This window comes from Neofelis nebulosa, chromosome 13 (genome assembly GCF_028018385.1).
Source record: "Neofelis nebulosa isolate mNeoNeb1 chromosome 13, mNeoNeb1.pri, whole genome shotgun sequence".
In the NCBI taxonomy this organism is placed as follows: Eukaryota; Metazoa; Chordata; class Mammalia; order Carnivora; family Felidae; genus Neofelis; species Neofelis nebulosa.
This window is the reverse complement of record NC_080794.1, coordinates 90734978-90751330: the sequence shown is the minus strand read 5'-3', so window position 1 is coordinate 90751330 and position 16353 is coordinate 90734978. Positions and strand designations below refer to the sequence as shown.

Below are 16353 nucleotides of genomic sequence, written 5' to 3'. Positions count from 1 at the left end.
AAAGGGCGTTAGTTGGTTATGTTTGAATACGGACTGCTGGCAACCATGTCCCTGGGCTGCGTCACTGGCCGCCAACCGCCTGCCCGCAGGGCCCTGAGAAGGACAGCGCGTGGAGGGTCTGCAGCGGTGAGGGCGTCTGGCCGGGGGGTGGTCCCGCCTGAGGGCAGAAGGTGGTGCCCAGGCTCCCCTCTGGAAACACCCCGTAGCTCTCCCTGCCTGTTTCCAGGGCCACAAAAAGCACAGGGCGCCGTCCAGACCATGCGGCTCCCAGCCTACAGCCCCTCGGGCTCCAGCATCAGGTGCTGGCCTGCTGCGAGGATACCTCCTGGCCCGGCCTCTGCGCCCTCACCAGCATGTCTCTCTCCATCACTGCCCAAGCCCAGCACTCGCCGCGTCTCTCGGGAGCCCCACTCCCCTGTCCACGGTGGTCCTGGCCAGCTCTTGCTTGCCCTCAAACCTCCAGCTGGTGTCACCTCCAGAAAGCCTTCCCCAGTGCACCTGCCCCAGCCTGGCCCCTGCGCTCAGCTTACGTGCTACTCGTGCCCCGGACAGCACTGCGCCCACCTGCCATCGGGGAATCGTGCAGGGCTGCTCCCTGCCGGACTGGGAGCCCCAGAGGGCCCGGCTGAAGTGTAACCTCCCTCCTGCCGGGCACGGCCCAGCCCCGGGAGGTGCCCCGTCAGCATGGTGGCCAGGATGGAGATCCTGTTGGGGGCACCAGCCTCTTCCCGGCAGTGGTTCTCGGGCTCAGGAGCGTCAGAGTCCAGACATCAGTGACGCTGACAGCCAGCCCCTCAGCCCGAACCCCTGCTGAATCCCAGTGCAACCTCACACAGCTCCCTTCTTAGATGACAACGGCCCGGGTGCATTTCCCAATCTGTGCAACACCTGCTACATCCCTCCCACGCACGCGGACCGTGGACCGGCTCCTTGTGAAGACGTAATATTTAACGGGTAATCAGAATGGATCACAGTGGCTGCTTTGGGAAGCCCGTCTCTGGCCTGGGCTGTCACCACGAAGGGCCTGCTAATGTGCAAGCCTGCATCTCTCAGGACCCCCACTCCTCTGTCCCCGGTGGGGGGGAGGGCCAGGAGCTGCTGACGTGGCGGCATTTCTGGCTCCCGCGTGCGGACAGCCGTGGCCTCGTGCAGAGGAAGCGAGTCAGGGGAACGAGGTCGTGTGTCTCGTGAAATTACTGTTGGCCTTCTGGAAGCTAAATCCCGTGCAAACGTCTCACGGTGTTTTTGAAATTTATTATTTTAAGCCTATTAACAAGCTATGATGCTGGCTGTTATTTCCAAAAATAATTAATCATAGACAAACTCTAAGAATTCTTAAAGAGGTTAAGCTGGCGGCTCTGCCTAATGGATTAAATGCTGTAATTAATATGCTCCTGCCGCCTCCCTTCGCCGGTCTCTGTAATTAGTTCCTCCGAGCCGCTCTCCCCGTGACATGGGCCGAGGCGCCCGCTCCACACGCGGGGCATGGGTGCCAGTGAGACCCTTGGGGAGTTCGCCACATCCTGCTGGCCCATCGCTGGCCTGGCCGGGAGGGTGTGAGGGGATGCCCTGGGGACCCAGATGGGGCCTCTCCTCACCCCGGGCCGGAGCCTTCCGCATTCGGGCCCTGCAGGACCTCCTGCTCCCTGCGTTGCTGCCCCAAGGCCGGGGTGTCTTGGGCAGGAAGACACCCGACCCCACCTGTGGTCACGAGAAGTGAGATGTGCTGGTCTTTCATGACTGCCTCCCCTGCCTGGGGGAAATGCCGTGAGACTCCTCCTGGTGACCGAGCAGGACTGGGACCCTGGACCCTGCAGTCCGTAGTGTGTCGAAGCCACACTGACAGTTTGTCCACAGGGAAAGCACAGTCACCCTGTGCTCAAAGCACAGTCACGCCGTGATTCCAGTGGCCATGAGCTGGAGGGGCCCAGCTGATGCTCTTGAGCCAAACCTACCAAGGACATGCTCCCACATCCCTGAGACTGAAGTCCGGGCTGTGGCTGGTCGGGGACACAGCTGGCCGCTGGCCGCTCTGGAGCCGGAGTTAATTGTACCCTGCCCTCCCCCCCCCCCCCCACACCCCTTAGCGAATCTTGGTGACACTGCGCTCTGTGTGTCCCTCCACCCAGCACACTTCAGATAATCTCTGCAGGCGGCAAGAACACCCTCCCTCACGTACCCCCAGCCTGCTCTCCCCCTTTGCACCGTTACCTCCCCGGGGGCTGCCGGGAGTCTGTCTCTTTGATGGTCCTGAAGCCCCAGACGGAGCACATGCCTGTCATGGGATGGGATGCGTCCAGCGCCTCTGACCTGTGGCATTCATTCCCCGTAGCTGTGATTTCACACCTATTCACATTTATTTTTATCTACACGCCTGTGCTCATGGGGACAGAGACCCAGGTGAAGGGTGAGGGTGAGGGTCTCCTGCCCCCGGCACCTGGAACCCCCACCCCAGAGGGGGCGTCCCTCAATGCCTGCTACTTTTATTCTAGGTCGTGCATTTTTGCCGGTTAATGTTCCACTGTAACTGGACCGTTGGTGTCTTTGTTTCTTGATCCGCCAATCTCAGACAACGTCTTCTGGCCTCGTGTGGAAGATGAAGATTACCGCGTGGTGTCAGTGGCTGCGGAGCGGACTGGCTGGCAAAGTGCCCGATGTGCAGCGGGGTGCGGAGAGTGGCCACGTACTCGTCTCGTGACCTCCTGGGTCAGCAGGCTGGGCCGAGTTCAGGCAGTACGACGCTCTTAAGAACGTGCGGGCTTTCTATACGTGAGATTCGGCAGAAGCGACAGACAGGTTGCTGAGGCCCGCCTGCCAGACTTCTCTCAAGACTCTTGTCCCGCTACCAGACAGGGCCCCAGACCCCCCGAGTCCTACGCGGTGTTTTACAGGAGCTCCGTGTATTTGGTCTCCGGCTTCGGCCTCACTGCACTTTGATCGGGGGGGCGGTTACCGGTCACTTACCAACTGGGGGGCGAGAGATAAGCAGTTTGCTCTCCCCGACCCTGCAAGTCTTGGCCCCTCGCAAGTCTTCTTGAAAACAGACCGCTCCTTTCTTCAGCTAGTTTCTTCTGCTTGGAGCTCAGCCCAAGCAGACGGCGGGCTGACATGGTGTTTTCCTCAGAATCCTCCTCCGGGACCGTGGGTGACATCATCCCACAGGCGGTGGTGAGGGGTGTTCACGATGAGGTTTTGGGGTGATGGTGGGGTCTGGAGCCCATGGCCAGGAAAGAATTTTTGAGACCTCTTCTGTGCAAAAAGGTTACTTCCTTAGAGTGCGGGGACAGGACCCGGGGGCAGAAAGAGCAGCACCCGCAGTTGTGCAGTGATCGGTTATGAGTTGGGGGAGGTGAAGTCAGAGAGGCCTCCGGAAGGACTTTGATGTGCTAACGAGGAAGCCTAAGATCCCTGAGGGGAGGGCTTGCCCTTGTGGAGCTAAGGCTGTTTTCCCTCTAGTGAGGAATGAACATTAGGGCAGCAGGGGGCCCTGGAGAAACCCCTGTTCTGTATTTGCTTCAAGTATTTGCCCAAGGGCTGCAGGTTAGAAGGAAACGTAATGTTACCTGCCATCTCCTTCCGGCCTTTGTTCCCACATCACTCTGGAGGGGAGCGCGACGTTGGGGCTCCAGGAAACTGAGTCTACAGGGGTCTGGAGGTTAGGCTGTTGACAAGATTGCCTTTTTCTTGTAATTTACCGAGACACGTACACTGAGAGAGACGCCTGTCCTGCAGGACTGTGACCTCTATCAGTTACCCTGGGTTTTTCCCTTTGCTTTGTTCTTGGGCAGCCGGAGAGCCCAGGGGAGTCCCGCAGATCCCACCTCGGGACGCAGGGCTGTGAGCTCGGGCTCTGCCCTCAGCCCGCCTTAATGCTCCCTCGTTCACTCGCACCACATGACAGAGTGTGACGCCCGCTTTCTGACCGGTCCTTATGTAAATGCCACCTTTGTTAGGTTTTTGCTTTGGTAGCATCCTCTGTACCCGTGTCTGTGACCGTCCTCTACCGCGATATAACAAAGTGCCCCAAAACTTGCGGCTTAAAACAGCCAGTATTTATTTGACTGGTGACGTGGTCAGTGCCGGAGGCCGGGCTCCGTGGCAGGTCTTCTGCTCCTGGCTGTGGCCCTTGGGGACCGCCTTCAGCTGTCACTCTGCCTCTGGTCGTGGTTGGCTGACCGAGGCTGGCGTTGATCATGTGCCCAGCGGGCAGCCAGGGAGAGAGGGGCGCTGGCCACATGCCTCCCCTGAGCAAGACCACATTTTTCACACGGAGCTCGGGGGGCAGCAAGAGCGGGTGAGCCTCGAGGCGCGAGCCATGTTCAGATGTCCACGTCAAGTCTGCGGCTGCACCGCCGGCCAGTGTGGGGCTGGGGACGGTGGACTTCCAAAGGGCACGGACGCGGAGGTGGGGGAAAACGGGAGGCTCGTGGCTCCCACGGCCGGAGCGTGGTTCCCCACACCACCCCCCGAGATGCTGTTTATAGCACTTTAGACAGTTCAAACCAAATAGTCTTAAATAAGTGGCATCGTAAATCGAATACTTAAATGTCTAATTCCTCTTCCGTAAAAAGGTGAGTTCCGTCCCTGAGATGGTGACTGTTCCTTTTCTTAATACCGTGAGGATACTCACCTCCCCGTTTCCCCCTCAACTTTGACTCCTAAGCTCTACGTCTCCATCGTCAAGGGTGGGAAGGGTTACATCTGCCCACAGCCACGCCCCTAGTTTCCTGCTTTGTTCTAACCTGGATCCATGTGTTAATTAGGAAAATACATAAGATTTCAGCATCCTGATGAAATAGATGGCAGCCATGGACAGTCCCCCCCCCCCCCCACCCCTACCCCCACCCCCCGGGGAAAACGCTGTGGCATCAACGTCAGACAGGCCCCTCCTGTCGCGGCAGGGGCTTCTCTCCACCGTGTCCGGGATGCCTTTCCCACCGGCTCCTGCCCGGCGTCCTGCCGTTCCTTGTTTCCCGGCTCCTCTTACCAGGGACATTCTCCACTTGCTCACCGCCCTTTCTGTCTCCTTCCTGCCCTTCCCCCGGGCAGCTGCGGGCGGGCTCGGTGTGGAGCCTCTGCCCCTGAATGTGGTGCCGTCCCCTTCCTGGTCACGCCTGCCCTCTCCCGGGGCAGATCCTAGCACGATGTCCTGCTCTGATGTTCACATTTTCTCACGTTCCCTCACGCTTGACTTGTAGGTTGTCAGGTGATGCTAATAGTTGCTTGAACTGATTTTCCCTCAAAATTTTATTTTTTTTTTATTTAGAAAAAATTTTTTTTAACATTTATTTTTGTTTTTGAGACAGAGAGAGACAGAGCATGAACGGGGGAGGGTCAGAGAGAGGGAGACACAGAATCTGAAACAGGCTCCAGGCTCTGAGCCGGCAGCACAGAGCCCGACGCGGGGCTCGAACTCATGGACCGTGAGATCGTGACCTGAGCCGAAGTTGGATGCTTAACCAACGAAGCCACCCAGGCACCCCTCCCTCAAAATTTTAAAGAAATGACCGTGTCATCTTCTAAGATCTTCAGAGTCCCTTCTGAACTCACCAAGGGCCGCATTCCAGTCTGTGTGACTTCGTAGGTGGCTTGTCTTGGTGTTTTGTTTTGTTTTTGGAAAAGTGCTATGGTGACAGGATCTCGTTTATCTTTGATGTTCAGTGATTTTCTGATGCTATCTACACATTTCTAAATATTAATTCAGTGGAACATTCTATGAGCATTTTCAACAGAGAGATTTCTGGCTTTCTGGAAAGTTCTCTTCTGTTTATACATACACAGACATGCATTCCCACAGTACTCTTAGTATATATTGCATATTACATTTTTATATTACGCTGCACATCGTACTGTGTATTACGTATTGTACACGATGCGTGATATTTTATGTGTTGTATGTTGTACTGTGTATTAAGTACATTATATACGTTATGTACACTAGAACGTAAATGCATACTACGTACAGTGTGGTAGGAACCTCGCGCTCTCTGTAACTCCCCTCCCCCGCTGCTACATGCTTGGTTTGGGAGCTCCTGTCAGCGGACTGCCAGCTGTCACCGGTCATCCTTCCTTGTCTCTTTTCTCTTGTATTTTCTGCCTCTCTGACTTTTCCCCACATTCTGGAAGACCTCCTTATCTTTGTTTTCCAAATCTACTGAAGCTTTAAAACACCTGTTTGCACCTTCCAGAGCGTTTCTGCCTTCTCTGAGCAGGTGTCTCACCCCCACACTTTTCTGTTCTTCCTGTGGCACACGTGGCATCCGTGTGACTCACTCTGTCTCACTTGCCGCTCTGTTCCGTCCCCCTGCTGACTTTCTTTTTGGATCGTCTCGCCTCAGTCTGTCTTTCCTGCTCCCTCTTCACCTCTGCCTCGTCTGCACAGCTGTTCCCCCTGATTTGAGGAGAAATTCCAGACGGGCGTGGGTCCCATCTGTGTGGGAGCAGTGGCGTGGAGCGTCTTGGAGTCCAGCCAAGGGACCCGCCGCCTCTGTGCCCTCCCAGGGGACCGGCTCCTGTCTGCTTCTCCTTCCTAACACCTGTGGGAATGTCTCACCTGTTAGGGACCCCCTTTGCCCACCCTGACCCCATCTTGTCTTTCTGGCTGTTCCATATCTGTATCAGGAGGCCCTGAAGCACAGGTGTCTCCCTGAAGTTTTGAGGCCTCAAGCTGGGTCTTGTGCTTTGAGAAGGTTTGACCAATGTCCCTCCTATGGGACTGAGCTCCACCCAGATGGGATTGTGCTCACTGTCACATCTCTATTCCTTGTCCCGGGCCTGACTTCCTGGGTAGACGCTTACCCGTTCACCTATTCACCCATCCATTCACCCGTTCACACATTCACCCATTCACTTACCCATTCAGTCATCCATTTGCTCATTTACTCATTCATTCACCCATTTATCCATTCATTCGCCCATTCACCCACTTATCCATTCACCCATTCATTCACCCATTCACCCACTTATCCATTCACCCATTCATTCATCGATTCACCCGTTCACCCGTCCATCCATTCATCAACCAGACATGTACTGAACACTCACTCTGTGCCGGGAACTGTGCCAGATTCTGGAGATGGTCAATTTGAAGAAGAGGCAAGGGTCCCCGCTTTCCAGAAGCTTCTGGGTTAGCCACAGGAGACACGATAAATAAGCCCATAAACGTATTCCATAAATGAATGGATGGGGAAAGTATAGGAGTAGGAGGAAACTTAATTCCTATGTGGATGACAGCGCCCACTACCAGCAGCAGGACACAGGTGTCTGTCACATTGCAGGAACACTGCTGGCAGTCTGGCGCGTGCCTGCTCTGTGCACGGCCCGTGCCCAGAACTGGGTGTAACAAGGGACTGCGTCAGGCTGGGAATGCAGTCCTGAAATGAGGCCGTGCGTCTCTGCGCAGAATTAAAGGTGGGTCGATGTGGTGTTGCTGGGTTCTCAGGGTCAGAAATTCTAAGGTCTACAGTCATGTCCATTCACAGGGGCAGGGCAGGAAGGGTATTCTGGGGAGGGACCTTTCCCCAACCCCAAGTACCCCATTTTCTGGCACCACCTGACTTGTGTCTGTCTGGATGGGGTTGCTCTACTCCATGTCCTGGGAGGTTTTTTGAAGACCTTGCATGCTAGGGGGTCACGAGGAGCCCTGAGGGGGATCCTCACTCCGACCCAGGTTGGTGCAGGGTCTCTGCAGACTGGGAAGGAAGCACAGTTCGTTGTGCAGGAAGCCGGGCATGAAGCCAAGCGGTGAGATTTCTCCCCAGTGTGCCCGGCCTTGCGGTCTTCAAGGTCAGTCCCTTGAAGGGTAAGGACCCTCTGCCCATGCTGCCCTGCGGACCTCTGGCTACTTTTCCTCTGGGTGCGTGGGGCTCGGAAGCCCCTGCAGATACAAATCGTCGAGTGTGGTGTTGGTGAGAGATGTCTGATTGTTACCAAACTTGTTTCCTTTATTTGACCACTTGTCAAATCTGCAACAAGCTTTCTTTCGGAGTAATAAATAAATAAACAGATAACCAGGGAGTGTATTCTTTGTTTGGCATGCCTTTATTTTTAGGAGATAAGATGTACGCTGACATTTAATTCTCATTTTTAATCTGGGTGTTACATAAACGTCTTTTACGGCAGGTCCTCTCTATCTGCATATCTTTGGTTCCCATGCAGCAAACAGGTTTTGGACTGTTACTTCTTTTTTATGTCGGATAAAGGCTGCATTCACGCGAAGGCGTAGAATTAGACCTTCGGAAGGCAGCTGCAGATCTGACTTCTGTTTCTGGGTGGAGGTGACCGCTCAGCTCTGCGTTTCGTTATATCCCAGCTTCCTGGCGTTTGGCAGCCCTTAATACAGTGTCCTTTGGGGAAGGCTCCCTGTTTGGTTAACAGCATATGAAAAAGCACACAGGCTAGTTGGGGCTTTTGTTTTCGTGTTCTCAGAGTTCGAGTATATGGCAGGAAGGAGACTCCGGGACCAGCAGACACATGTGCCTGGTGTGTGGTTTGTGCCGGGGACGTGCTGGTGACCAGTGCTGCCAGGCAGAGGGGCTCCGGGCACAGCTGTGTGGAGCTGAGGCAGCAGCCGGGCCCTGTCCTGTCTTGACCCTGCCTTCCCGACGAGGACAGGGTGGCCCGTCTCTCCAGCACAGCCCCCGGGACTTCGGAGCAGTCTTCATAGGCCTCCCCCAAGTGTGCTTCTAACTGAGGTCCTGACTCGCCCTGCTGGGGCTCATGCTGCAGGGTTGCAAATACAAGTGTGATTTCTATTTCGCAGAATCTTGGAAGGAGAACCAGAGATAATGAATGTACCAGGAAAAGCTCCCAATAGGAGCCCACATAACTTGCAGAAAGCCTCTCTCTCTCCCGGATGAGACTTCTTCCCATTGTTTCACGGTGGCCATGCAAGACACAGAGCCCTACTCACTGCCCTTGCTGCTCAGAAGGATCCATCGGGGTCAAGGGGGAAGCAGGTGTCCACGTGATGGAATTTATAAGAACCGTGGGTCCTCAATTCATATCAAACCAACATGTCAGTTGAACCTGTTACTTGCACCAGCCTATAGGGGCAGGTAGATGTTCCTGCTTCCCCGACTTGGTCCTTTTCTTCTCGGGGCCTCAGCTCCTGGAAGGCTCTTTTCATGGACTCAGTTGTCTCTATTCAGTGTCTCCACCCCTGGGTAGTCCACAGCTGTGACCCAAGGGGGACCGCGGATAAAAAGACCTCCAGTCCTTCCACCCTGTGGGGATGGCTGTGATGGAACACATGTCGTGTTTACTGACAAGGAGCTGGATGCTGTGACACACGTGGGACAGCACCTTCAAAGGCTCTTCTCTGAGCAGCAGTTACCTCCTGGTGCCATGACAGCACGTGCCCCGTTCTCGCTGTGAGCCTGGCTTCCATGGCCCGTTACCAAATGGCTGTTTTCATTACATTGCTTGAATAAATCACAGTAATGACTTATTTTCTGAGAACCTTGTTTTAATGGTCTTTATGGTTGACTCCGTTGGATTGTAGATCACAGACTGGGGTGTATGACCTTGTACACACGTTTAGACACTGAGGACCACCAACCACAGCAGGGCTAACAAGGTTCAAAAGCTGAGGTTTGCACGTAAGCAAGACACAGTACACAATATCTTGGGAGATGGAGAGGGCAAGAATCACCCTGGCATTTGGGGTTTAATTAGGTATTGCAGGTATATTCACTGCCTGGCACAGGCGTCTAGGTGACCCTCCATGTGATGAAATCTCTCTCGTTTGTTCACATGGCAAGACACCATTTGCATTCTCATTTTACTATACCTTCTGTAGATTTCTTTAATTCAGAAACTGTTTCCTGGAGATCATGTTATTGTAAAGTAATAGACAAATGCATTTTCTTTTCTTTTTTTAACGTTTGTTCATTTTTGAGAGACAGAGAGAACGTGCAAGTTAGGGAGGGGCAGAGAGAGAGGGAGACACAGAATCCGAAGCAGGCTCCAGGCTCTGAACTGTCAGCACAGAGCCCGACGCGGGGCTTGAACTCACGGGCCGCGAGATCGTGACCTGAGCTGAAGCAGTCGCTTAACTCACTGAGCCACCCAGGGGCCCCTGCATTTTCACGTTATAAGATTCATACAGAACAAAGGTACACAGAGCAAGACATCACCACTTTGGCCCCACCGTCTGCCTTTGGTGGCCTCTGCAGAACTTCCCAGACTATTTCTGTGCTACAAGCAGACACAGGCCTGTTCAGAAGGCTTGCAAGGACAGGGCATTATAAACGTTGTTCTGTAAGTAGTTCTTTTTAAAATTGTGGGTTAGAACACTCGCATGAGACCTCCCCACTTACTGTGCTCTTACGTGCACAAGGCAGTGATGTTAACGACAGGCATCGCGTCGTTCAGGAGCTCGGAGTGTGTTCATCCTCCATCACTGAAACTCTGTGTCCCAGAACCCTGGACAGCTCCCTTCTCCCTGCGGCTGTGACTTTGACTCTTAGGTGCATCCTGGAAGTGGAATCATGCAGTATTTGTCTTCTGTGCCTATGTCGTGTAGCATAAAGTCCTCCAAGTTCGTCCGTGCTGTCACGTATAACGCTCCACTGCGCGCACGCACCACATGCTGCTGCTCCGTTCATCTGTGACCGCACGTTTAGCTCGTGTCTGTGTCTTGGCTCCTGTAAATTGTGCTGAGTGAGCGTAGGGGTGCAGATGTCTCTGCAGGATCCTGGTGTCGAATCCTGATGTCGGTAGATAGATACGCTTTCGGCAGGACTGCTGGACACTATGGTAATTTCCATGTTTCATTCTTTGAGAGACCTCCATAAACTTTCCCCCCTTTGGTCACTGCATCATTTCACATTCCCACCAACAGTGTACAAGTTCAATTTTTCTACATCCTCACCAGCACCTACTATTTTTGCTTTTCTGGGAACAGCCACCCAAACAGGTGTGACGACTTTGTCTTCCCTGATGACCAGGGACGTTGCACACAGTGTCAGATGCCTGTGGGCTGTTTGTATAGCTTCTTTGGAGAAATGTCTTTTCAAGTCCTTTGCCCGCATTTAATTAAGTCGGTGATTTGTTCATTTCTTTGTTTGGCTATTGAGTTGTAGGACTTCCTTATATATTTTGAGTATCAATCTCTTATGACATGTATAGTTTACAAATATTTTCTCTCGTTCTGTAGATTGCCTTTTCAGTTAATTCAATCAATTAATTGAAATTAATTCAATCAATTCATTATGCTTTACTGCTTGTGCTTTTAGTGTCAGACCCAAAAACTCATTGCCAAACCAAAGCCAGGAAGCTTTTTCTCTGTTCACTTAGTCTTATGGTTTCGGGTCTCACATGTAAATCTTTCATTCGTGCATTTTCAGTTGACTTTTGTGTATGGTGTGCGATGAGGAGCCAATCTCATTCTTTCTCGTGTGCCTGGGCAGTTTTCCCGACTCTCTGTTGAAGGGACCACACTGGAAACTATAAAAGTTGAAGGAGAGTGATTAAAGACACAAATGAATGGAAAGGCATCCATGTCCACAGGCTGAAGGACTTTTATTTTTGAAATCTGAGCTGTCTACAGATTCAGTGCTGTACGTATCAAAATCCCAATGATGTTGTTTAGAGAAGTAGAAGCAATCCCTAAAATTTACATGGAGCCACGGAAAGACCCTGACTGGCCCAAAAAATCTTGAGAGAGAACCAAGTTGGAGGCATCAACCTCCTGGTTTCAAAACACACCACAAAGGGATAGTAATCGAAACAGTGTGGTTCTGGTGTGAGGACAGACCTGGAGACGGATGGAAGAGCGTAGGGGGGGTAAACCACGGCTACCGTCAACCGATCAGCAACAAGGTGCCGGGAACACACAGGGGGAAGGGTAGTCTCTTCTGCAGTGTTTATGGGAAAACTGATAGTTTCCCATAATCATTTCTTTTTTTTTTTTTAATTTTTTTTTTTAACGTTTATTTATTTTTGAGACAGAGAGAGACAGAGCATGAACGGGGGAGGGTCAGAGAGAGGGAGACACAGAATCTGAAACAGGCTCCAGGCTCTGAGCTGTCAGCACAGAGCCCGACGCGGGGCTTGAACTCACGGACCACGAGATCATGACCCGAGCCGAAGTCGGCCGCTTAACCGACTGAGCCACCCAGGCGCCCCTCCCATAATCATTTCTATTGGAATGGCTTCCCTATCAGCACACGTGGATCCCCTTATTCTGTGAAAGTGCATGTGAACACTCCCCACTTGGGAGCTTCTGTGACTCACCGGCCTGTAAGTATTGCTTTTAGCTTTTGATCAAAGAGAGAGTGAGCGAGTGCAGGGGATGGGCAGAGAGAGAGAGAGAGAGAGAGAGAGAGAAAGAGAATCCCAAGCAGGCTCCCAGCTGTCAGCACAGAGCCTGAGGTGGAACTTGATCTCACGTGAGATCATAACCTGAGCCTAAATCAAGAGTCTGACTCTTAACCAGCCAAACCCTCCCAGGTGCCCCTTGTGCACCTCCTTTGGAACAGACTCCCAAGAATGGAATTGTTGGGCCAAAAGTTAAGCACTCTTTAATTTTTAATTAAAAAGGTGCCCAGTGGCTTCCCAGAAGGCCCCGCCAGCCTGTCTCCCTGTCAAGGGGTCATCACTGAAATTCGTGTGGCAAATGCGCTGGATTGCCTGCCACTCTCGGCTCTCCACTCGTGGGAAGTGGCCACCTCCTTACACCGCTGTCCCCGCGCCTCTGAACCTGCAGGGGCTCCTCAGGGGCGTTCTGCAAGGGGGCGCTCACTGCTTGCAACATCGGAGCAAGAAGGAGGGAGTGTGCGCGTCCTGCACACGTACAGCCCCTTCAGCTCATCTCCAGTCCGCTCTCCTGACCCCTGGAGCCTCTCCAGTTTTCTCAGAACTTTCCCATAAAACACTTTAGTAATTTTCTCCGTAGCCCTTCATATCCCATTCACCATTTTACCCTTTCGTGTGCCTGACTGCTGGTGATAGACAACCACAACAAAAAAGTTATTTGTCGTTATTTGTCATAGCAACCATTCCTGAAATGACGTTTGTGAAATCAGCTTGTCTTACTGTGGCATATTTTCCTGACAGCGTCCCTAAAAGGTGCCCTGAGTCTCAGGAGCGACGGACTGGGGTTGATGCAGCAGGAAGTAATCACAGCAAAAATACCTGATGGTCTGCCTTCAAGAGTTTTTAAGGAATTAAGGACATTCCTAAATGTTTAATGAAAATGAAAATGACAGATCCTCTTTCCCCTGCAATCTGTATTCCATAGTTTCAAAATTTATGCTTTAATGTAGCATTAAAAATGGATTATAAAGTCGCACATAAAAACCAGCACTAACGAGAGAAAATATGGGGATCAAAAAAAGACTAGTAAACTGTACAGTGGAAGAAAAAAGTTATAAAAAGACGGAAATGTGAATGCATAATCTAAATTTCCTAAGTCTCTCTCTCTTTCTATACGTATATTATACACACAGGTATATTAACATTAGCTCTTATAAAAACATAATGCAGAGAAACATAAAGGGATCAAGAAAGTAGAAATACACGAGTTAATGAAAATACAGAGTCAGTGTAACTTTGTTAATAATCAGAAACTACAAATTGTAACAGTGAGCTCTCACTGCCCCGGAGGCCTCGCAACAGGCTCAGACACAGCTTCTAGCAGAACAAAGTGTCTTTGTGCCAGCATTTTGGGGCCTCGAGTCGTCTTTCTTGCGCACGCTGACAGCCTCTGACCCGCAATCTTCCTCAGGGGAATTCGGTCTCAGGAGCCGGGAGATTGGCCCCAGGCAGAGCTGTTTGTGACATTCGGACGGCCAGCGTCTCCCGTAGCTGTGTATCCCGTTCTAACGCGTACGTATACGTCGTTCTCTGGAGTAACTCTGCTGTGTAGCCTGTTCCAAAAGCTGTTTACAAAGACTACAGGCTGGTCACACCTGGCGCTTTCAGGCGCAGAGGTGAGAAGTGCGAGCTCGCTCCCTGGCCTCGGTCCCATGAGCCGGAGGGAGGGGGGCTTTGCAGGCGCCCCCCACCCCCACAAGCAGCTCCTGGCAAAGGGCTTTCTGTGCACACAGTCACTTCACTCCTGGAAATCTTTCTATCCAATGCGATCTTGAAGAGAAGGAACAAACACTATTTTTAAACTTACTTCAGGATTCATCAACTCCCGTGACTCAGTTTTTTGTGAACAAAGATGGGCTGTGGACCAGAGCACATGCAGTCAGTCGAGTGTGCAGGCTTCGCCCCGGCCGGTCCTGCGGGGTTCAGCTGTGTGCGTGCAAGGGCCAGGGGTGCGGGGAACATTAGTGATCTGTTCTGCGTGTGTGTGTGACGGACAAAACCTTGGTGGCAGGAGGCAACAGGCGCCCGTGGCGGTCCTCCCCAGTCATCTGGGTAGCGGTTCACCTTGACTGGGCTCCTGGCAGGTCAAGGTCTTGGCAGGTGGTTGTGGGACCTGGGTGGTCCCAGGCAAGGGATGGGAGATTTACTGGGCTCCACACGCCCTCCTCCTCCTCAGGCCGCCTGCCAGCCGGGACGCTGGGGATGATGGCAGGGGTGTGGACGGACTGCCTCCCCTCCGCAGTGTGGCCGTGGTGGTTTGGGACCAGCATTCTGCAGCTGGCGGTCCAAGCAGTCCCGGGGTGCACGCTCTCTGAGCCCCAGCTGTCTACCACTGGAGCAAGGCCAATGACATTTGTGTCCAGATGTGACATTGTGCAGGCCTGTCACACGGTAGGCGTTCACCAAGCTGTCTCCACTGACTGAATTCTCTTTGCTGTCTGAGACCCAGTGCTGATAACGTGGGAGCCACCTTGAGGACAGCTGGACGGACTGGTGGCTCGTGACTGTCAGAAGCCCCTGGCGTCAACCGTGCAAACATCCCAGCCTCCCACAAGCCTGCCCGGACCCACACGTGACCCCAGCCGAGGGCCTCTCGCTTCCCACTTACTGAGCACCTGTCGGCTGATTCGCCCTGGCCGGGCAGGCCGACAAGGCCACAGTCCCCCTCCTGCTCTGACTGTCACGCTGCCTGCGGTCCCCTGGGCCGGACCGTCTACTGACAACACCTTTTTATGTGGTTTTCAGGCCAAATCCCAATCTCGTGTAGTTTCAGGGGGCTTCCCCACACGGAGGGAGGTGCCCTGTGCGGGCCCTGCACCCGGCTCTCGGCAGAGGCCCCCTGCACGGGCGGGGGCACCTCCTCCCCTCGGGAGCCACCTTCCCCAGCCTGGTGGACGCCCGCGCCTCTCCCTGCGGCCCGCGGAGCTCTGTGCTTCCGCTGCTCCTGGGTCCTCTGGCCACGAGCAGGCTTGAGCAGGCCCTTGAGACGGCCGATCGCCTCAGGGATAATCCCAGGCCAGTGTCCGAACAGAGCTCAGGCGGCCAGCCCACCGGTGGGATCTGGGTGGGTGACCCCACCTCAGACCCCAGAGGTGTGAACGGGGGTGAGAACACAGCCCAGCTGGGATGCTGTACTAATTGTCGGTGTGTTTGCTGTCCTCTTGTCTCTGAGCAGGCGTCCAGCACCAATACTCTTCTCATTTGTATGTACTGAATGGCCACTGCTGAACTCACTGCCACTCGCACCCGGTGGTTCAGACTCATGGGCACGAGCCGTCAGGCTCGAGTGGGAAGCTGTCCTGTGGCCTCGGCCTCAGAGGCAGGACAGGTGCGGGCGAGGTGATGCTCACACAGGTAGAATGAGGCGCTTGGGAGCTGGGCGGCCCGTGAGCGGATTCGGAGCCGCACCGGAGAGCGGCATCCAGGCCCTGCCAGCGACTGTGGGGAGGGAGCGGCTCCCTCTGGCCGGGGGCCTGAGGTGGGCGTATAGGCTGGCGGCAGGCTTCTGAAGCAGGAGCCCGTGGGGACAGACTTTTCTCCGGCTCAGAGGTGCTCTAGGCCAGCGCCCCTCACGCTTCCACCCCTGGGAATCCTCTGGGGACCTGGTTAAAATGCAGCTTCCGATCCAGCAGGCGTGGGTGCGGCATCCCTGATACATAGCCACGGAGCCCCGCGTTTGCCCTGGGTTTCGTGTGGCCGAAATCAGGAAGCAGGGCCAGTGAGATGCCCCATGAGAAATGGATGAGGTTTTCCTTCAGCATGTATTTGCATATTAACAAGTAGAATCTCGAGCCTGTCTGTGAAACTGAAGATGAGACTTTAAAGGTGCACATGTATTTCGTTGTACGGATACATGTTTCTGTATGTCCCACATGTACATGTGCCCGTGCACACACATCACACGTGTCCGTCTGCGTATTAAGGTTCTCCGGGGAAAGAGAACCAACAGGGCGACGCGTATGTCTATGTATCTACGTAACTATATAGATACATCCTGGGAATCATAGTGGGATATAATGCGATTTGTTAGCCGGG

At 53.5% G+C, this 16353-nt stretch overlaps 1 protein-coding gene across 1 annotated transcript in view; it reads left to right on the top strand.

Annotated features, from left to right (window-relative positions):
- Nucleotides 1-16353, top strand: part of TCERG1L (transcription elongation regulator 1 like) — a 197133-nt gene that overhangs the window by 61366 nt on the left and 119414 nt on the right. The gene's annotated exons all lie outside the window — the stretch shown is intronic.